The sequence below is a fragment of the Perognathus longimembris genome, chromosome 17, assembly GCF_023159225.1.
Source record: "Perognathus longimembris pacificus isolate PPM17 chromosome 17, ASM2315922v1, whole genome shotgun sequence".
NCBI lineage: Eukaryota > Metazoa > Chordata > Mammalia > Rodentia > Heteromyidae > Perognathus > Perognathus longimembris.
The window spans coordinates 35,470,337-35,488,238 of NC_063177.1; the positions used below are offsets into that span (position 1 = coordinate 35,470,337).

The following is a 17,902-nucleotide window of genomic DNA, read 5'->3' on the forward strand; positions in this document are numbered from 1 at the left end:
TTTTCTTTTCTTTTTTGGCAGTACTTAGGTTTTGAACTCAGAACCTTGCCCTTACAAGGCAGGTACTCTACCACTTGAGCCACACTTCTGGGCCCCTTTTGCTGTATGCTTCTGAATAGGGTCATGCATTTCTGCCTAGGCTAACCTCGACCACAGTCCACCCATTTACACTTCCCTTGTGGCTGAGATGTCAGGAACATAACATTGCACCCAGCTTTTATTGGTGGAGATAGGGTATCTGTGAAATTCTTGCCCAGGCTGGCCTTGAACTGCAATCCGCCTGATCTTTACCTCTTGAGTAGTTAGGATTGCATGCATGAGCCACCATGCCCATCTAAAGTATTTTTCATAATTACATGTCTTAAGATTTTGCATTTAAGGCTGGGAATGTGGTTTAGTGGCATTAAGTGCTTGCCTCACATGCATGAAGCCCTCGGTTCAATTCCTCAGTATCACAAAAACAGAAAAGGCCAGAAGTGGTACTATGGTTCAAGTGGTAGAGCTCTAACCTTGAGCAAAAGAAGCTCAGGGACAGTGCCCAGGCCCTGAGGTCAAGCCCCAGGACTGGCAAAAAAAAAAAAAAAAAGATTTGGCATTTTACATTGTCCTTTATTGAACATTTTTTGCATTTACCAACAAAATAGTGAAAACTAACTTGTTTTGTGCCAAATTACTAATGAGTAGGTGTCGAGTAGTATCACGTCATTTTCATTGTGGATTGGGCACTGACGATGCTTTCACAGTGCTTTCTCTAAAGAAAACTTAAACCAGATTTATCCAGTTGATTCTTTGAACATGTTAGAATGTGTTAATCCTAGTCTGTGGTGGAATATCATGGAGAAAGATTCATAGCCAGGTGCTGGTGGTTTATGCCTTTCACCAGCCACTTAGAAAGCTGAGGCCTGATGATTGAGGTTCAAAGCCAGCCTGGGAAGAAAAGTCCATAAGGCTCTTATCTCCAATTAACCACCAGAACACTGGTAGTGGAGCTGTGGCTCAAGTGGTAGAATTTCAGCCTTGAGTGAAAAAGTTAAGGGAGAGCATGAGGCCCTGAGTTCAAGCCCCAGTACTGGCAACACACACACACACACACACACACACACACACACACACACGTCACATTTTAGAATGTGAACATCTGATAGATGCATATACTTGCTTGGAGGTGAGAGGAGAATTCAAATCTCCCTTTTACTAAGTTTTTTTTTACCACTTCTTGTTTGAAATGTGGGAAGCGAAGGAGTTCTAGGGATAAGTGAGTGCTACTTTTGCCTTCTCTAAACCTGTGGTCCTGTGATCTAGACTGTTGGACTGAGCAGGATCAGGGCTGGGATGTCATTTGCATAGCTGATGGTTCTTAGTGTCTTAGAAGCAGGGGCGTTTTACCCTTCAGAAGGGCACAGCCAGAATCTCTTGCCCCAGGAATGAGAGAACCTCACAAGATTTCCCGCTGGATCTTAATGGCTCTTTCCTGCTGACTAATTAACCATCCATTTTCCTCAGTAACTGAGGACTATATAATTAGCAGCCTAGCTTGCTCTGAATAATTGAAACAAACAGAATGCACAAGATAAGAGATTGTTTGGTAAAAATGGAAGCCCCTATGATTTTGGGGAGACTGTGAGAGTATTGAAAAGAGTATTATAACACTATGCTATTCCATATAATGTTACTTCTCTAGTAGGTGTGTTTAATCTGTAGGCTTTTTAATTTTCATAAGTTTGTCTTTGTATTTTTAGAATATTATAAAGGTAATATGAGGGAAAAAAGGTGGAATTCTTGTTTTTGTTGCCAGTCCTGGGGCACGGACTCAGGGCCTGAGCACTGTTCCTGGCTTCTTTTTGCTCAAGGCTACCACTCTTACCACTTGAGCCACAGCGCCACTTCTGGGTTTTTCCTATATATGTGGTGCTGAGGAATCAAACCCAGGGCTTCATGTACATGAGGCGAGCACTTTACCACTAGGCCGTATTCCCAGCCCTAAAAAGGTGGAATTCTTTTCAATTGTTTTCTAGGAGAGAGAAACTGAATAGCATGGTGTATGTGCTGTTTCTGTTGATGAAAAGCTGTGACGAGAAATGCAAATACAACTTTACTATGGTCCTATGTATATACAACTATACATATTGCTTTATGGTCTTTTCCATATTTTTATCACAGTACTGGGACAGGCCTAGATTTCACTATTAAATCAGTAATGTCAGGCAAATTTGTGGCCACTTCTTATCAACAGTTGCCCATTACTTCTTAGTGCTCTTTGGGGGTAGGGGGAGGAGGGGTGGGAGGCATCCTAGGCCTGGGTGCTGTCCCTGAGGTGTTTTGGTTTGTTTGTTTCTCAAGGCTGCTGTGCTGCCACTCAAGCCTCAGGTCTACTTCTGGCTGTTTGGTTGTTAATTGGAAATAATCTTGTGGACTTTCCTGCCTGGGCTGGTGTTGAACCTGAATCCTCAGATCTCAACCTCCTAAGTAGCTAGGATTACAGGCATGAGCTACTGGCACCTGGCTTCAATGTTTTTTTTGAGATGTGTCTAGGCTTGTGTGCGTGCATGTGCACAAGCACGCTCGTGTACACACGTGCGTGCACACACACACACGAGGGCTGTGTTTCGAAGGAGTAGAGAAGTCTCCTTTTCCTATGTAGTTGGTAGAGTGGACACTCAGGAAATGGCTGGCAGGGGTCTTAAGGAACATATGCATTGTTGATAGGAGCTTTCTGTTCATTGATTTGTTGCAAGAAGGGTGATACTTTATTTACTTCTGCATAACCATCAGATCACTGAGGAAATGAAGAGCCAGGACTCCCACACTGCGCAAGAAAATAGAAGGAAGAAGCTTGCCTTTGGCAAGCTGCTTGAGATCGCCTTACCTCCACTCTCTGATCATTATCCTGTTAATGTTACCTCACTAGACAGAATCTTCTCCCTTACCCTTGGTCAGCTCTCATGTCTCACGTCTCTTCAGTGTTATACACTTACAAGTATTGACACAAAGTGCTTTCAAAGTACTGAAGGCTCGCATTTATCTTTATATTTACTTACGTGGCATGGGGTTGATGTTCAGAGCCAGCTTGGGTAAACAAGTCTAGGAGACCCTTAGCTCCAATTCACTAGCAAAAACTCAGAAGTAGAGGTGGTAGAGTACAAGGCCCTGAGTTCAAATCCCAATACTAGCACATAGACAAGAAAACCCACAAAAAATTGTGAATTGATCATATGTGAATAACGGCTGAGGAAAGGGAAAAGAATGAGTGAAAATCATTTCCCAAGTTTTATCTTTACTCATATTAAAGCAATAATTCCTTAGTGATTTGGTAAAGTGTGTGTATGTGTGTGTATGTGTGTGTGTGTGTGTGTATACCTGCCTAAAATTATATTTTGCTACTCCAGGGGGAAGATGTGGAAGAAATCTCTAGCATGATAATCTGTGCAAGTCCACTAGATAAATATAAATACCACAGATATTTTCAACTTCCCACTCTATTGTTTTCTTAATTGGGTCCCGTCTTTCTTCACCATTGCATTGCTGGAGAATGAAAGGTGAGAAGAGTGAATTAGCAAGGGCCTCTGGCTCAGAGTAAACTCTAAGGATTTGACCCTATTTGTTTCGGGCTGGCTCCGAATTCAGTGGTATTGCCTCCGTTGTGGACATGCTGGAAACTGAAGCACGTGACTCCATTGCCACGGCTTGAAAGTACCAAGTGCCTTCGCCAACCTTTCTGTTGTCTAGAGTGTCGGATCCCAGGAAATTGTTGTTCTGACAAGAGTCATAGATGAACCCCCAAGCCCACATCTGCTTTACAGCTCTAATAGCAAAGCAATTCTCTGTCTTAAAAACAAAAAACAATAACATTGTATCTGTATCTCTGGCTACATTTTGGTTTTTTGGCTTGAAAGTGTTACTAAAGAAGTCTTCCTTCCATATAAGACAAAACTAAAATGGATGGCAGGTTCTGTGCTTTGGAGAAAGTGAAGCTCTGTGATGGTATTTGATGTCTTGAGCTGTGATTTTCATTACTGTTCTTTGAACTGCTTGTCAGTTCTCCCTGAAAAGTGACACTTTTTCATTTGAGAGTCCAGATTTTCTTTCTTTTTTTCCCTTCTTTCCTTCCTTCCTTCCTTCCTTCCTCCCTTCCTTCCTTCCTTCCTTCCTTCCTTCCTTCCTTCCTTCCTTCCTTCTCTCTCTCTCTCTCTCTCTCTCTCTCTCTCTCTCTCTCTCTCTCTCTCTCTCTCCCCTTCCTTCCTTCCTTTTTCTCTTTGTGGGTGCCAGTCCTAGGGCTTGAACTCTGGACCTTGGAGCTGTCCCTGAGCTTCTTTTGCTCAAGGCTAGCACCCTACCACCTGAGCCACAGCTCCACTTCTGGTTATTATTATTGTTGTAATTTATTGGAGATAAGAGTCTCACAGACTTTCCTGCCCCAGCTGGCTCCTAACCACGATCCTCAGATCTCAGCCTCCTTAGTAGCTAGGATTGTAGGCATGAGCCACCAGCCCCTGGCTCTTCTTTTTTTCCTTCTTTTTCTTGTTGTTATTTTGAGAGAAGGTCTCACTACAAAGTCGAGGCTGGCTTGGAAGTTGTCATCCTCCTACTTCAGCTTCCATAGTGCTGGCATTACAAGTGTATACTACCATACCTGGCTAATTTCAGGGTTTTATTGAGTCCTTTTGGGGAAGGCTTAGGATCAAAGTTTTGCTGTCTGACGATAGTCACTGCAGGATTATCTCCAGATGTGCAACACCTGGAACGAAGCAGGCGTGATCTCCACTGAGAAGCGTGATGACATCCTTCCACTTTGGGAGGAACAGCAGAGCATTTCTTAAATGTTTGCTCCAATGGAGGTCATCTGACAACAATAATATATTGAGAGTGGAAGGAGGGATGAAGGAAACAACGTTTTTTATTACTGAGGTAGAGCCAAGTTCTCTCTTGATGCCCCCTCCCTCCCCCCCCTTTTTTTAGATAACTAGTCATTTATGCTCACTGTTGGAAGTAAAGGCCAGAACCATGGAGAGTTTTTCCTTCTGTGCAACTTAATAATACTGAAGGAGTTCCAACAAGAGACAAGAAGATTTATAAGCTTTTGAGAGGAGAGAAATAAAAAACTTCATGTAGCAAAACCCAGGACATTTAAAATACAGGCTGAAAGACTCTCGAGAACATGTCTCGTTGTGGGTGGCAAGCGTTGTGCTCTGCGTGAAATCTGATACACTGCTAGCATAAGCCTCATAAAAAGAATTCTGACTTCCTTTGGAAATTTCATGCTTTATTTTCTGCTTAACATGGCTTAATCTGAATCTAAAAAATTGATTCAGAGTAAAAATCTTTATAATTCGCACACATAAGATAATGCTAAGTGAAATGAACTCCATGTTATGGAAACGAGTTATATCACAGTTGTAACTACTTTCAACGTGCCATATGTAACTGTAGCCTGTATTATTGATGATATTCCTGTATCACCTTCCTGTGGTTGTACCTACATTATCTCTGTATCTTATCTGAGTATATTGGAAACCGGGTATACTGGTATTAGAACCAGGATATTGGAAGGGAATACCAAAATCGAGAGAGACAGGGTAAAAAAAAGACAAAAAACTACAAAAGCAATACTTAAAAACTGTTTGGTGAAAATGAACTGAACAACTGAACAACTCACGGGGGGGGGGGGGGAAGGAAGGGGGAGGGGGGAGGGGGAATGAGGGACGAGGTAACAAACAGTACAAGAAATATATCCAATGCCTAATGTGTGAAACTGTAACCTCTCTGTAATTCAGTTTGATAATTAATAAAATATATATATATATATAAAATCTATATAATTCTCATATCTTTCTACTATAGGAAGAAAGACCAAGAAGGATATTTGGTACCAATGCGGAAGTCCTACTTGTTCAATTATCTAAATTATAGCAACAATTTGACTACATCCTGAAGGGTTTTTTTTTGTTTTGTTTTTGCCAGTCCTGGGGCTTGGACTCAGGGCCTGAGCACTGTCCCTGGCTTCTTTTTGCTCAAGGCTAACGCTCTGCCACTTGAGCCACAGCGCCACTTCTGGCCGTTTTCCATATATGTGGTGCTGGGGAATCGAACCTAGGGCTTCATGTATATGAGGCAGGCACTCTTGCCACTAGGCCATATCCCCAGCCCTACATCCTGAAGGTTTATAATTCATTTCTTTCACTAGAACTGGGGCTCAAACTCATGCTCTTGCTTTGCTTAGTAGCTCATGGCTGTCGCTCTATCACTTGAACCATACCTCTAGCCATGCTTTTTGCTGGAGATGGAGTTCATGGGCTTAAAAAGCCCAAGATGGCTTTGAACTGAAATCCTCTAGGTCTTATTCTTCAGAATAGCTAGGACTACAAGCATGAGCCATTAGCACCCTGACTAATAATTCATTTCTTCCTTTTTCAGTCCTGTTCTTCTTCTCTATCCTTAAAAAAAATAGAAAAAGAAAAAGGAAGGCTGTAGCTCAGAGAGAGAGAGAGAGAGAGAGAGAGAGAGAGAGAGAGAGAGAGCACTTGCCTAGCATGCACCAGGCCCTGAGTTCTCTTGTTGATTGATGCCCAATTACTCTACCTGCTTTCTGTTAGTTAGTGGGTATATGCAGAGATTTCATAAGTGTATTAAAGATTTTTGGGAAGTGACGTCTCTAGGGGCAAGGGATTCTGTTTATTGCTCTTAGTGTTGAGGTTGAAATTAATACAGCATTACCTGCCATTGATTTCTTGGCTTAACTTGGTTCAACTTGACTTGGAAGAAAGCTGATCTGATGATATATTTGTTTGAGGAAAGTCCTTGATACGTGTGATTCTCCTTTCAATTAAATACTAATGATTATATTATTTATTATTTCACTTGTGGTGGTATCTTGGTATCTTCTGAGGTGAAACTATTTTTTTTTTTACACTGAGCTATTGTGGTAGTATTAACTGGTGGAAATTTTTCCCTTTGGGCACCCCATAAAATAAATATTTCATATAAGTAATTCTTATTTATATAATATTTTCATACTAAGTAGTAGTGGATTTAAAAAAAATTAGATGAAGAGATCTGTTCCTTTCAAAACTTTTTATTGAAAAAGTAGAAAAATATTTTTCTTCAATTTTCTACTAATGAGCATAGTCCTTGGTGGTTCAGATTAATGTCCAATAATAAAAGTATATTATGGTATTTTAATGTTCAGTCTTTAAGATTTTACTCTGTAGTTCAAGAAAATGCCTTTTAAAGAGAGTTTTAAAATTACTTGAAAAAAAATAGATCAGTATATCATTCTTTCCAGCACTGAACTCCTTGAACGGAATCCCGCATGCTCTGTTGAGAGTGAAAAGTGGGGGGTGGGGGGGAACTGGGCAGCATGTTTCACATCTTCAATCCCAGTTACTTGAGAGGTAGAGGCTTCAAAGATTCTACTTTACTGCCAGCCAGGGCAAAAAGTTAGTGAGAACCCCCATCTCGACAAATGAACCAGACATGTGGGTACACTGTCTTTAGCTGGAAGGATCCAGGCCTAAAGCTGGAAGAAGAGGAAGAGGAGGAGAGGGCGGGAGAGAGAGATGAAGGGAGGGAAGGAGGAAGGAGGGAAAGAAGTCAGGAAGCCGAGAATCCAAGTCTGGTGTACATGGTTATAGCCCAATGCTACTGGGAAAGCTGAGACAAGGGGGTGGACAGCCATTTGAGTCTAGAAGGTCGAGGATAGCTTCAGGAACATGGCAAGGCTACGTGAGGAAAAACAGAGAGGGCGGGGGGGGGGGGGAAGAGAGCGCACATTTTGAAATGTGTGAGCTGGGGGGCAGGTAGGTAATGGAGCTTTTACCCTTTGGGTTGGACTAACTTTACTATGCTTCATAAGCTGAGCACTACTCTCACTGGAGTCAGAGCATTAGTAGTGAGTTTACCACTCAGAGATATGATGATATTGCAAAGCTAAGAAGACTAATTTGATTCTAGTGCTTTGTTGCTATAAAATCCCTACTTAGGAACAAAAATGAACCACAAAACAAAAATCTGGCTAAATGGCTTTTTAAAAAATAGGATACTACTTGGTGGCTCAGGTCTGTAATCCTACCTGCTAAGAAGAGTGAGGCCTAGAGGATCGAAGTTCAGAGCCAGCCCAGATAGAGATATCTGCAAGACTCCATGTCCAAAATAACCAGTGAAAGAGCATGTCTGGTGGCCTACTGGTTCAAGTGGTAGAGCACCATCTGAGCAAGTGAGAGGCACTGAGTTCAAACTGGTACCAACAACAACAACAAAATCCCTACGTAAGGCAATTCCCCCCTAGTCCTGGGGTTTGAACTCAGGGCTTGTGCACTCTTGCTGAGCTTTGTGCTCAAGGCTAGGGCTCACAGCTCACAGACTTTCCTGACCTAGCTGGCTTCAAATTGCGATCCTCAGATCTCAAGCCTCCTGAGTTGTTAGGATTACACATGTGAGCCACTGGCACCCAGCTAGAATGATCCAGTTTTGAGCAGTTCAGCTCAAAATAGTTTGTTGGGCATTATAATTAACCTTTTAAACTCAGGCTTCCTGGAGTTTCCGAGCATTGTTGAGGTTCTTGTTGTGATTTATAGAAATTTTTCTGGCCACATAATCTCCAATTAGGTATTTCTATCTCTTAATTAGGTATAGCTATCTCTCATTCTGCCCTAACCACAAGACCCATATTATACTTTGTGAATTGAAACCTCTTACCATCTACCAAATGTGTTTGTGCTTTTTTAATGAGAGAACGGATATGTAAGCCATTGCTAAAAGTAAAAGAATTAATAAAAGTTTGGGATTGAGAATTTAGATATTTTTTGTCAGTTGTGGGGCTCGAACTCAGGGCCTGGGCACTCTCCCTGAGCTCTTTTTGCTCAAGGCTAGTGCTCTACCACTTTGAATAACAGCACCACTTCTAGTTTTCTGGTGGTTAATTGGAGGTAAGAGTCTCATGGGACTTTTCTGCTCAGGTTGGCTTTGAACTACAATCCTCAGATTTCAGGTGTAAACCACCACCACTTGGCAGAATTTAGAACTTCTAATTGGTTATCTTGTTTTTACCTAGCCAAACCATTTAAAAGCATGAAATGGATGCTGGTAGCTTGTACCTCTAATCCTAGCTACTCAGTAGGCTGAGGTCTGAGGATTGTAGTTCAAAGCCAGCCTAGTCAGGAAAGCCCATGAGACTCTTATCTCTAATTAACCACCAGAAAACTAGAAGTGTGGCTTAAGTGGTAAGGGAGTGATCTGAGCAAAAAAGTCAAGCAAGAGCCTGAGGGCCTGAGTTCTAGTCCCAGTACTGGAAAAAAAAAGAGAAGTAACATCTTTCAAATGGTCATTGGCTTAAAAGCCCCATAGCCAAATACTGAAGTCTTATTCACTATGTTCGTGTCAGCAGGTTTTGGGATAGCAGCTGGGTCTGGTGATGTAGGTCTGTAATCCTAGCTATTTAGAAAATGGAGGGAGATCTGGAAGACTGAATTTCAAGGACAGCCTAAGCTAAAGCACAGGATAGGAGATGTGGCACAAACTAGCAAAATGCCTGTTTAGTAAGTGCAAGGCCCTGAGTTCAAATCCCAGTACTGTTAAAAAAAAAGATCAATGGAGGGACAGATACATTTCAAAGCAAATATCACAAAATATGAATCATTGAGTCTAAGGCGTGGGCAGATATAGGTATTCTTTCAGCCTCTAGGTATATTTGAAATTTTTCATAGTAAAATGTTGCAAAAGGATAATTGGTTTGTCTTTGCAATTTGGAAACCATGGGCTCATTCATTGTGGTTTCAGAAAACCAGAGACTTCCTCAATTTGGAAATGTAATAATATATATTTGTGGTTTTTTACAATGGTAGTTTTCTAGGAACAACCTTATTATTTGGAGATGAGACTGAACTAAGGGATATCATCCAGTTTGTTATTTCTGTCATAACTAACAGGAAGTAGCTAACTTTTATACTCACTTCTGGGCCAGCAATTATTGAGGGCTGAAATCCAATTCAAACATTCTGCCCAGGAGATCTTGAAATTTTTATTTATTTATTTTTTTTAAAGGAAAGGCAATTTCTGACTTTTCTTATAAATTTGATCAAAGGAAAGCTACTATGAGATTGGTAGTCCAGTAGGAAATGGAACTCAATTTTACATTTTTAAAAATCATTTTATGGTATTAAAAAAGACAGAGGTTAGAGCCAAAGCTCTTATTCTTTTTATTGAACTAGAATTGAACGTGGCAGAAAATCATTTTGGTCCTAGTGCAGTAAATGTTGTCACTGAAACATGTTCAAGAGGCATTGCGACGGTCTTTCTAGCATGTGAGACAGAAGTTCACAAAAAGAGAACTGACTTTTTCTGTTTTTATCTTGAAATTATTAGATGTCTGGGAGATGAAAGTAGTTTAGTTCTATGGAGTATGTGTTAGATAATGTTAATGTCTCTGTTCTGAAGAAGGGAAGTGTAGTGTGTGTGTGTGTGTGTGTGTGTGTGTGTGTGTGTGTGTGTGTGTGTATGTGTATTATTCCTGTACCTCAACCAGCCGCTAGGACCAGAGAAGGGTCTACCCATGCAAAACTGTGACCTGACAATGAAAATGGCCACTAAGTAACTGAGAACTTATGAGAGCTATTTAAGATTTTTTTTTTCCTCAAAGCTGATGTTCTACTACTTGAGCCACACCTGTACTTCAGGCTTTTTGCTGGTCTCGCAGGCATTTCTGCCCAGGCTGGCTTTGAACCACAATCCTCAGATCTCAGCCTCTTGAGTAGCTAGGGTCACAGGCTGAGCCACCTACAACCGGCCTGTTTGAAGAACAAAGGACATTATGATGGAGATGTCAGCCGCTACTTTCTTTTGAGAAACCAGTAGGAGAGAAATTCGAAGTCCACTTGGGATTTAAAAAAAATAAAAGAAAGAACCAATCATTTTTTGAGTGTGCAGTGTGATTATGCTTCAGAATTTTGTGTAAATGAAACAGGTTGGTAGGCATATGTTTGCTGATCCAAAAATGATTAAAATTCAGAATAAGTATGACTCTTGTGAAATGGAGTGCTCAGGCCTCCGCCAGCATTGCGCAGCGCCATATGGCCGAAGCAGATTAATTCTGTTCCCAGTCTCTTCTTTGACTGCATACTTAGGTGCCCAGTTTGAGCCACAGGAGGGGCCTGGGAAGGGTTCACCACCTGAGATGAGATGGGTGTTTGACACGGCCCCGCAGGCCATTTGCATAGCTAATCGCTACTTAGAAGACAAAACCCCTCATGAGATTTTCTTGAGCTTCTCTCCCCTATTTCCTATTTTTATTTCATTTTAAATTCAAAACCAAGTAAATGTGCAGGAAAATAAATGTGTATCAGGGCTTTTGAAGGCAGAGTAAGTCAGAAAGATAGAGTGAGGAGTCTCTCTCTCTCTCTCTCTTGCTAGTTCTTAGCATGGGACAGCACGCTGAATATAAGTTAGTGCTTTGGGGAACCTCAGACTTTTCAAAGCTGAATGAGCCTGCTGTATGTCTGCTCAGCAAGCATCTTTCTTTTTCCCTCGACCACAGACCCTGCTAGCCAGCAGTCAGTTGCTAGCTGAAGCCATTCTGCTTTGTCCAGTGAGTGGTCTAGGGTTTATAAAACATAGAATCTCTCTCTCTCTCTCTCTCTCTCTCTCTCTCTCTCTCTCTCTCTCTGGCTCTCTCTCTCTCTTATGTGCACACGCCTGTGCGTGTGTGTGTGCCATTACTAGGGCTTAAGACTCGGGGCCTAGGTTCTGTCCTTTAGCTTTTTTCACTTAAGGCTGGTGCTCTGCCATTTGAGTCACACACCCACTTCCTGCTTCCTGTTGATTAATTGGAATTAAGAGTCTCAAGGATTTTCTGCCAGGGCTCACTTCCAACTGTGATCCTCAGATCTCAACCTCCTGTGTAGCTAGGATTATAGGTGTGTGCCACCAGCACCTGGCAAGATAATTTTAAGGGCTGTAGAGTCCATGGGTCAGAAGACTTCTGATAGGACAGTTTTATATGAGAAATAATGATACACTGAATGGCAGGAGTCATTTTAAAACTCCACCCTGCTCTACAGTGCTAGAATACAAAGATGGGGTGAACTGGATTCTTCATATCCCTGCTGGGGCCTGCACCATCTCCAGACTTCTCTGTCTTCAGACTTAAAAAAAAAATATTGGTACTAGAACTTGAACTCTGGGTCTGGGCTGTTTCTTAGGTTTTTCACTCGAGACTAGAGCTCTCCTACCTGAACCACAAGCTCCCTATCTGGCTTTTTTTTTTTTTTTTTTTTTGCCAGTCCTGGGCCTTGGACTCAGGGCCTGAGCACTGTCTCTGGCTTCTTTTTGCTCAAGGCTAGCACTCTGCCACTTGAGCCACAGCACCACTTCTGGCTGTTTTCTATATATGTGGTGCTGGGGAATCGAACCCAGGGCTTCATGTGTACAAGTCAAGCACTCTTGCCTCTAGGCCATATTCCCAGCCCCCTATCTGGCTCTTTTGCTAGCTCATTGGAGATGAGAGTCTCAAAGACTTTCCTATCCTGGCTGACTTTGAACCACAATTCTGGGATCTCAGCCTCCTGAGTAGCTAGGATTACAGGTGTGAGCCACAAGTGCCCAGGCAGAATGTTTGTTTTTATGGGGAGAATAGACTTCTACTTGTCTCAGCTCCAGTCAGCCAGGTTTGTTACTTGCAGTAGGAGGCAGTGTAACAGCTTCAGGGGCCAGGATTGACTTTGCTGTCTTCTGTTCTCTTACTGCCAAAGACTTCCTCCTTTTCCCTCGATTAGATGTCAGAGGCAGAATCATGGAGTCATTCCGCATGGCTCTTCTCTCATGTCCCAAACCTCAAACAAGGCCTACTGAGTCTTCATCCCAAACCTGCCTTCTTTCTGCTTCCTCTGTCACTGGCTCCTTGTCAGCCTTCATAAAGCGACTGGAGACTCAGAATTCAGCTTTTCTGCTCGTTACCATTTGTTTTTCTTTTCATTCTATTTGAAGAGCAAATCTGTATGTAATAGTAATTCAACATTCATGCTGTAGGAGATTGATTGTGATCCTGTGATAAGCTATACTTAAGAGCAGGGCACTGGTGGATTATGACTGTCATCCTAGCTACTCAGGAGGCTGAGATCTGAGGATTACAGTTCAAAGCCAGCCCGAACATGTAAGTCAGTGAGGCTCTTAAATCTAGTTAACCAGCAAAACACAGTTTGCTCAAGGGGTAGAGCACCAGCCTTGAGTGAAAAAGCGTGATGTTCTGAGTTCAAGCTCCAATACTGACACGTACACACAAAAGAAAAAAATAGGTTAAAAACATTTAAAATCTCAAGCCAGGTGCCGGTAGCCCACACTTGGAATACTAGCTACTCAGGGGGCTGAGATCTGAGGAGTATGGTTCAAAGCCAGCCTAGGCAGGAAAAATCCATGAGACTCTTACCCCCAATTAACTTCCAAAAAGCCGGAAGTGGAGCTGTGTACGTGTGTATATACCCACATACACGTGACTGGGAAAAGTTTTTACTTCTTCAGCACTGAACTGCTACATCAGGAAAGGATTATATCTACACTCTGGCTATTTTTATAAAGCATTTGTATTTGTTTTTCCAAAGGGATGATACTTGAGTAAACGAGTCACCTTCTCCTTTTACAAACACCAGTCATCATGACTGAGTTTTCTGTTGGATCGTAAAAGAAAATGGAATCAACTGAAAAAGGCAGAGTGAGGATTACAGATTGGAAGTGGTTACTTTACTTTACAGATAAGTGTTCACTGTTTATGTTGGGCTCCATGCCAGGTGATCACAACAGTGTTATAGAAGATATAGCCTCTTGCTGGCACCAGTGGCTCACGCCTATAATCCTAGCTACTCAGGAGGCTGAGATCTGAGGATTGCTGTTCAAAGCCAGCTGGAGCAGGAAAGTCTGTGAGACTCTTATCTCCAATTAACCAGTAAGAAATCAGACACACACACACACACACACACACACACACACACACACACACACACTATTTATACATACAAAAAAGATTAGGAATTTTACCAACATTTTAGTAGTTCATTATAATTCTTTGAGTGATTACCAAAAGAAGTCCTCTCTTTAGATTCTGCTTTCCCCCCCTGTTTATTCCAATTTTGTTACAATGAGAATGAGTGAAATGACATTCCATCTTTAATTAGGATTCTCTTGTTATTTTTCAATTAATCAGTGTCAGTAGCCTTTGAGTTTGTATTAAATTATTTTCTTCATGAAAGCTTTTAATGAGGAAGCAAATTGGTTGTATTTATGTATTGGATTCTTGCCACTGTAATGTGTATTCAGACATGTCTTTTGAAGTATGGTTTTGCTGATCATCTTGAGGTTAGTCCAAAGCAAAAAACAATACAAAAAAAAAGAAAGGAAGAAGTTCTTTGCTTGGAGGAAGATCCCTCCCCTCCCCCCACCCCCACCCCCACTACTGGGCCTTAAACTCAGGGTCTGGAGCTCTCGCTTGGCTTTTTCACTTGGCTGGTGCTCTACCACATGAGCCGCCCCTCTACCTCCAGCTTTTTGCTGGTTAGTTGGAGATCAAAGTCTGCCCAGGCTGGCTTTGAGTTGTGATCGTCCCATCTCATCTGCCTGAGCAGCTAGGATTAGAGGCGTGAGCTACGGTCATCTGCCTGTTTGGATGAAAATTTAAGTTTCAAAAGCATTCTTATTTTTCTCTTTCTCTTTTTCCTTTTTTTTTTGTTTTTGGTAACCCATTGCTTTCTTTCCTCTCTTGCCTTTGCGTGAGCATCCTGGATGAAAATGAGGGGCAGCTAGTGCTTATCTTGTTTGGAATAAATACATACTCCACAGTGTGGTTGGGGTGCCTGTCTACCCACCCCTCCTCTTTCCATGGTCCCCTCCCCTCTCTGAAATATCCTCTACTGTCTACTCTGAGCTCAGAGAGCTAGCTCTTGTTTCGGACTTAGCAAAGGCTCGCTGATCGCCAGCTCAATGTCTCTTTCCTTTGAGAGTTCAGGTTACCTGAACAGTATATAGGTGTGTACAGGTGTGCACAGGTGTGCTGCAGGAGATGCTGATGAAGGAGACTAGCCTCCTCTCCAAGCTCCATCTTGGAGTGTCTGGGAGAAGGGGATAGGGCAGATGAGAGGTGCTGGCAGAGGGAGCGGAGGAGGTGACGCCGGGCCTGGGCCATTTGGGGTGTTTTCACCAAGGAAACTTGAGATTGTGCTGGCCGGTTAGATCATTGAACTCACAGTCATGCTAATGACAGGCTCAGCTGACATGTATGTATCTTGCCAGCTGCCGGGTCTACTCTCAGTGCTTTCTAGCCACTACCTTTGCCAATTTGCTCGAGAATCAGAGCAAGCAGGTAAGGGGAACATTTCTGTGTGTTTGTTGGTTGGTGCTGGGGTTTGAATGCAGGGCTTCAGGTTCTTGCTCAGCTTTTTCACTCAAGGCTGGTGCTCTACCACTTGAGCCACACCTCTACTTCTAGCTTTTCACTAGTTAAGTGGAGAGAAGAGTCTCTTGGATTTGTCTGCTTGGGCAGACTCTGAACTTCAATTTCTCAGCCTCTTGAGTAGCTTGGATTACAGGCATGGGTTACTGCACTCAGCTTCATGTTTCAGGGTTGTTTTTTGTTGTTGTTGTTGGGTTTGGTTTTTTTTTTTTTGGTACCAGTCCTGGGTCTTGAACTCAGGGCCTGGGCACTGTCCCTGAGCTTTGTGCTCAAAGCTAGCACTCTACCACTTGAGCCACAGCTCCACTCTGGCTTTTTAGTGACTCATTGGAGATAAGAGTCTTCCCTCTAATACTTTGCTGCCCTGGGCTGGTTTTGAACGGCAGTTCTCAGATCTCTGCCTCATGAGTAGCCAGGATTACAGGTGTGAGCCATTGGTGCTGATTCCTATTTCCGTTTTAAAGATGAAGATAACAGTGTGTGGTGCAGTCTTGCAGCTTGAAGATGGAGTTGCAAAGCCGTCTGCAAAGCCTTTGCTCTTCACGTCATCGCTGAGAAGAGGGGAGCAGGGGGAGCAAGAAGATGGTGGGGCAGGGCACTTAGGACCTCATCCTATTGATGATCTGTGTCTGCATCTTGAAGGCCTGAGTGGATTCCATGCCTGCAGAAATAGAAAGGAGATAGATCAAGTGGATAGGAAGGGTTGATCTTGGCTCTGACGGGAGAAAGAAGTAGGGGGGTGGTTCCTAAGCTTCAACTGGATAAATGGGATATTTCCATTAAAACAGGACTGGCAGGACTAGCAGAGGCTTGAGACTGAGGGGCCAAGGGCACTTATGTGCTCTTGAGAGAAGAGCATTGTAATCTCCCAAGAAAGGATGAGAGCTCTTGTTTCTGCAGGTCTTTATTGACCATGTGTCTGTCTGTGTGTGTGTGTGTGTGTGTGCGTGTGTGCGCAAGTACTGGGGCTTGAATGCTGGGCCTCATATTCTAGCTTAGTTTTTCTTTTTTTCCCTCAAGGCTAGCACTCTATCACTTGAACCAAAGCTCCACTTCTGATTTTTGGCTGGTTAATTGGGGATAAAAAGCCTCCTGAACTTTTCTGCCTATACTGGCTTCCAACAGTGATCTTCAGATCTCAGCCTCCTAAGTAGCTAGGATTACAGGCATGAGCGCCAGCTTAAGACTTTTCCATAGGTGCAGACCCTGTTGACAAGTCTCTTACAACTAGTTTCTTCCTGGTCAGCCTGAACTCTGGCCTGTCCCTCCCATTTTTCTCTTACTCTCGTGTCCTTTTTGTTTGTTTGTTTGTTTCTAGTCTAGAAAAACCCTAACCTTGGATCCATTGAACTGCTTAACTTCTCTCTTCTTACATCTGGGCAGCTAACTAGGACTTAAGAAAAATGGTCCGATTGAATTGCCAGCACAGTAAATCTTAGTCTTCAACTTTAGCTGAACCCATGATGATGGCTGGCCATTCGTGGATGTGTTTCATGTCAACAACCTTTACAATTCCCCTTTTCCATTGACCCCTCCCCCCCAGCCCTTATCAGTCTGCCCTGTCATAGTATCTCTCACTCCCGACACAGCACCAAAGAGCAAACAAAGACTTCAGACCAGAACCCCTTCCATATCCTCCTGCAGATGATCCTGCCCCCCTTGCCTGGCTTCTTCCTGCATCCCTGGCCCTGTCCTCTGTGTCACCCTCCCCTGCCCTGCCAGCCTTCTATCTGATCCTGAATCCTCCCTGAGCCAGGAGGAAGGAAGGTTCTGGAATGATCCAGACCTGTGTTCTTCTGCCTTCAGTTTTTACCACTGTAAGTTTGGAGCCATCCTCATCATGATCTATACAGCTATTTATGTCAAACAGCACACAGTTTCAGTGCTCTGGACTTTTCATCCCTCACCGAGTGAAGGATTTATTAATCTCATGGTGAATGGACAGAACAAAGGTGGTATTCACGAGGTAAGGTTTAGAGAATGTGTCCAGAGGTTCCTCTTGAGAAAACCCACCCTCCTAAATGAGCCGGGATCATGAATCCAGCTTGAAAGTTTTCATGTAAACATCTGCTCTGGGGTCAATGATATAAGCACATTCAGAACAAGGGAATCCTTAAAGACATGGTCACTGAAAAGGGTTGGTCCAAGTAGCTATAAGGGTTTCTATAGAAACAGTATCACTTTCAAGTGATGCTCACACTTGCAAATGTCCTCCCAAGATAAAGTATGGTAGCTGCATAGTGTGGGGCGACCAGGTAAGCTCCACTGCCTCGGTTTCCTCTCCTGTCAGCATAAGGGCTGCAGGTCCTCAGCTGGGATGTCCTAATGTCCTAAGTATACGGGACTCGGCCATTGTCACATGACCACGGGGCCAGGAGTCAAAGATAGAAGTTGAAACAGAGCAGTCAGCTGGAACCCCTGTGTGTGAGGGAAGCCTTGTTGCCCCCCCCCCCCCCCAGCCCAGTACACAAGTTAGGA

The 17,902-nt window shown here is 43.0% G+C and overlaps 1 protein-coding gene across 2 annotated transcripts in view; it reads left to right on the forward strand.

The window, feature by feature from the left end:
• Positions 1–17,902, forward strand: part of Skap1 (src kinase associated phosphoprotein 1) — a 266,764-nt gene that overhangs the window by 13,843 nt on the left and 235,019 nt on the right. The gene's annotated exons all lie outside the window — the stretch shown is intronic.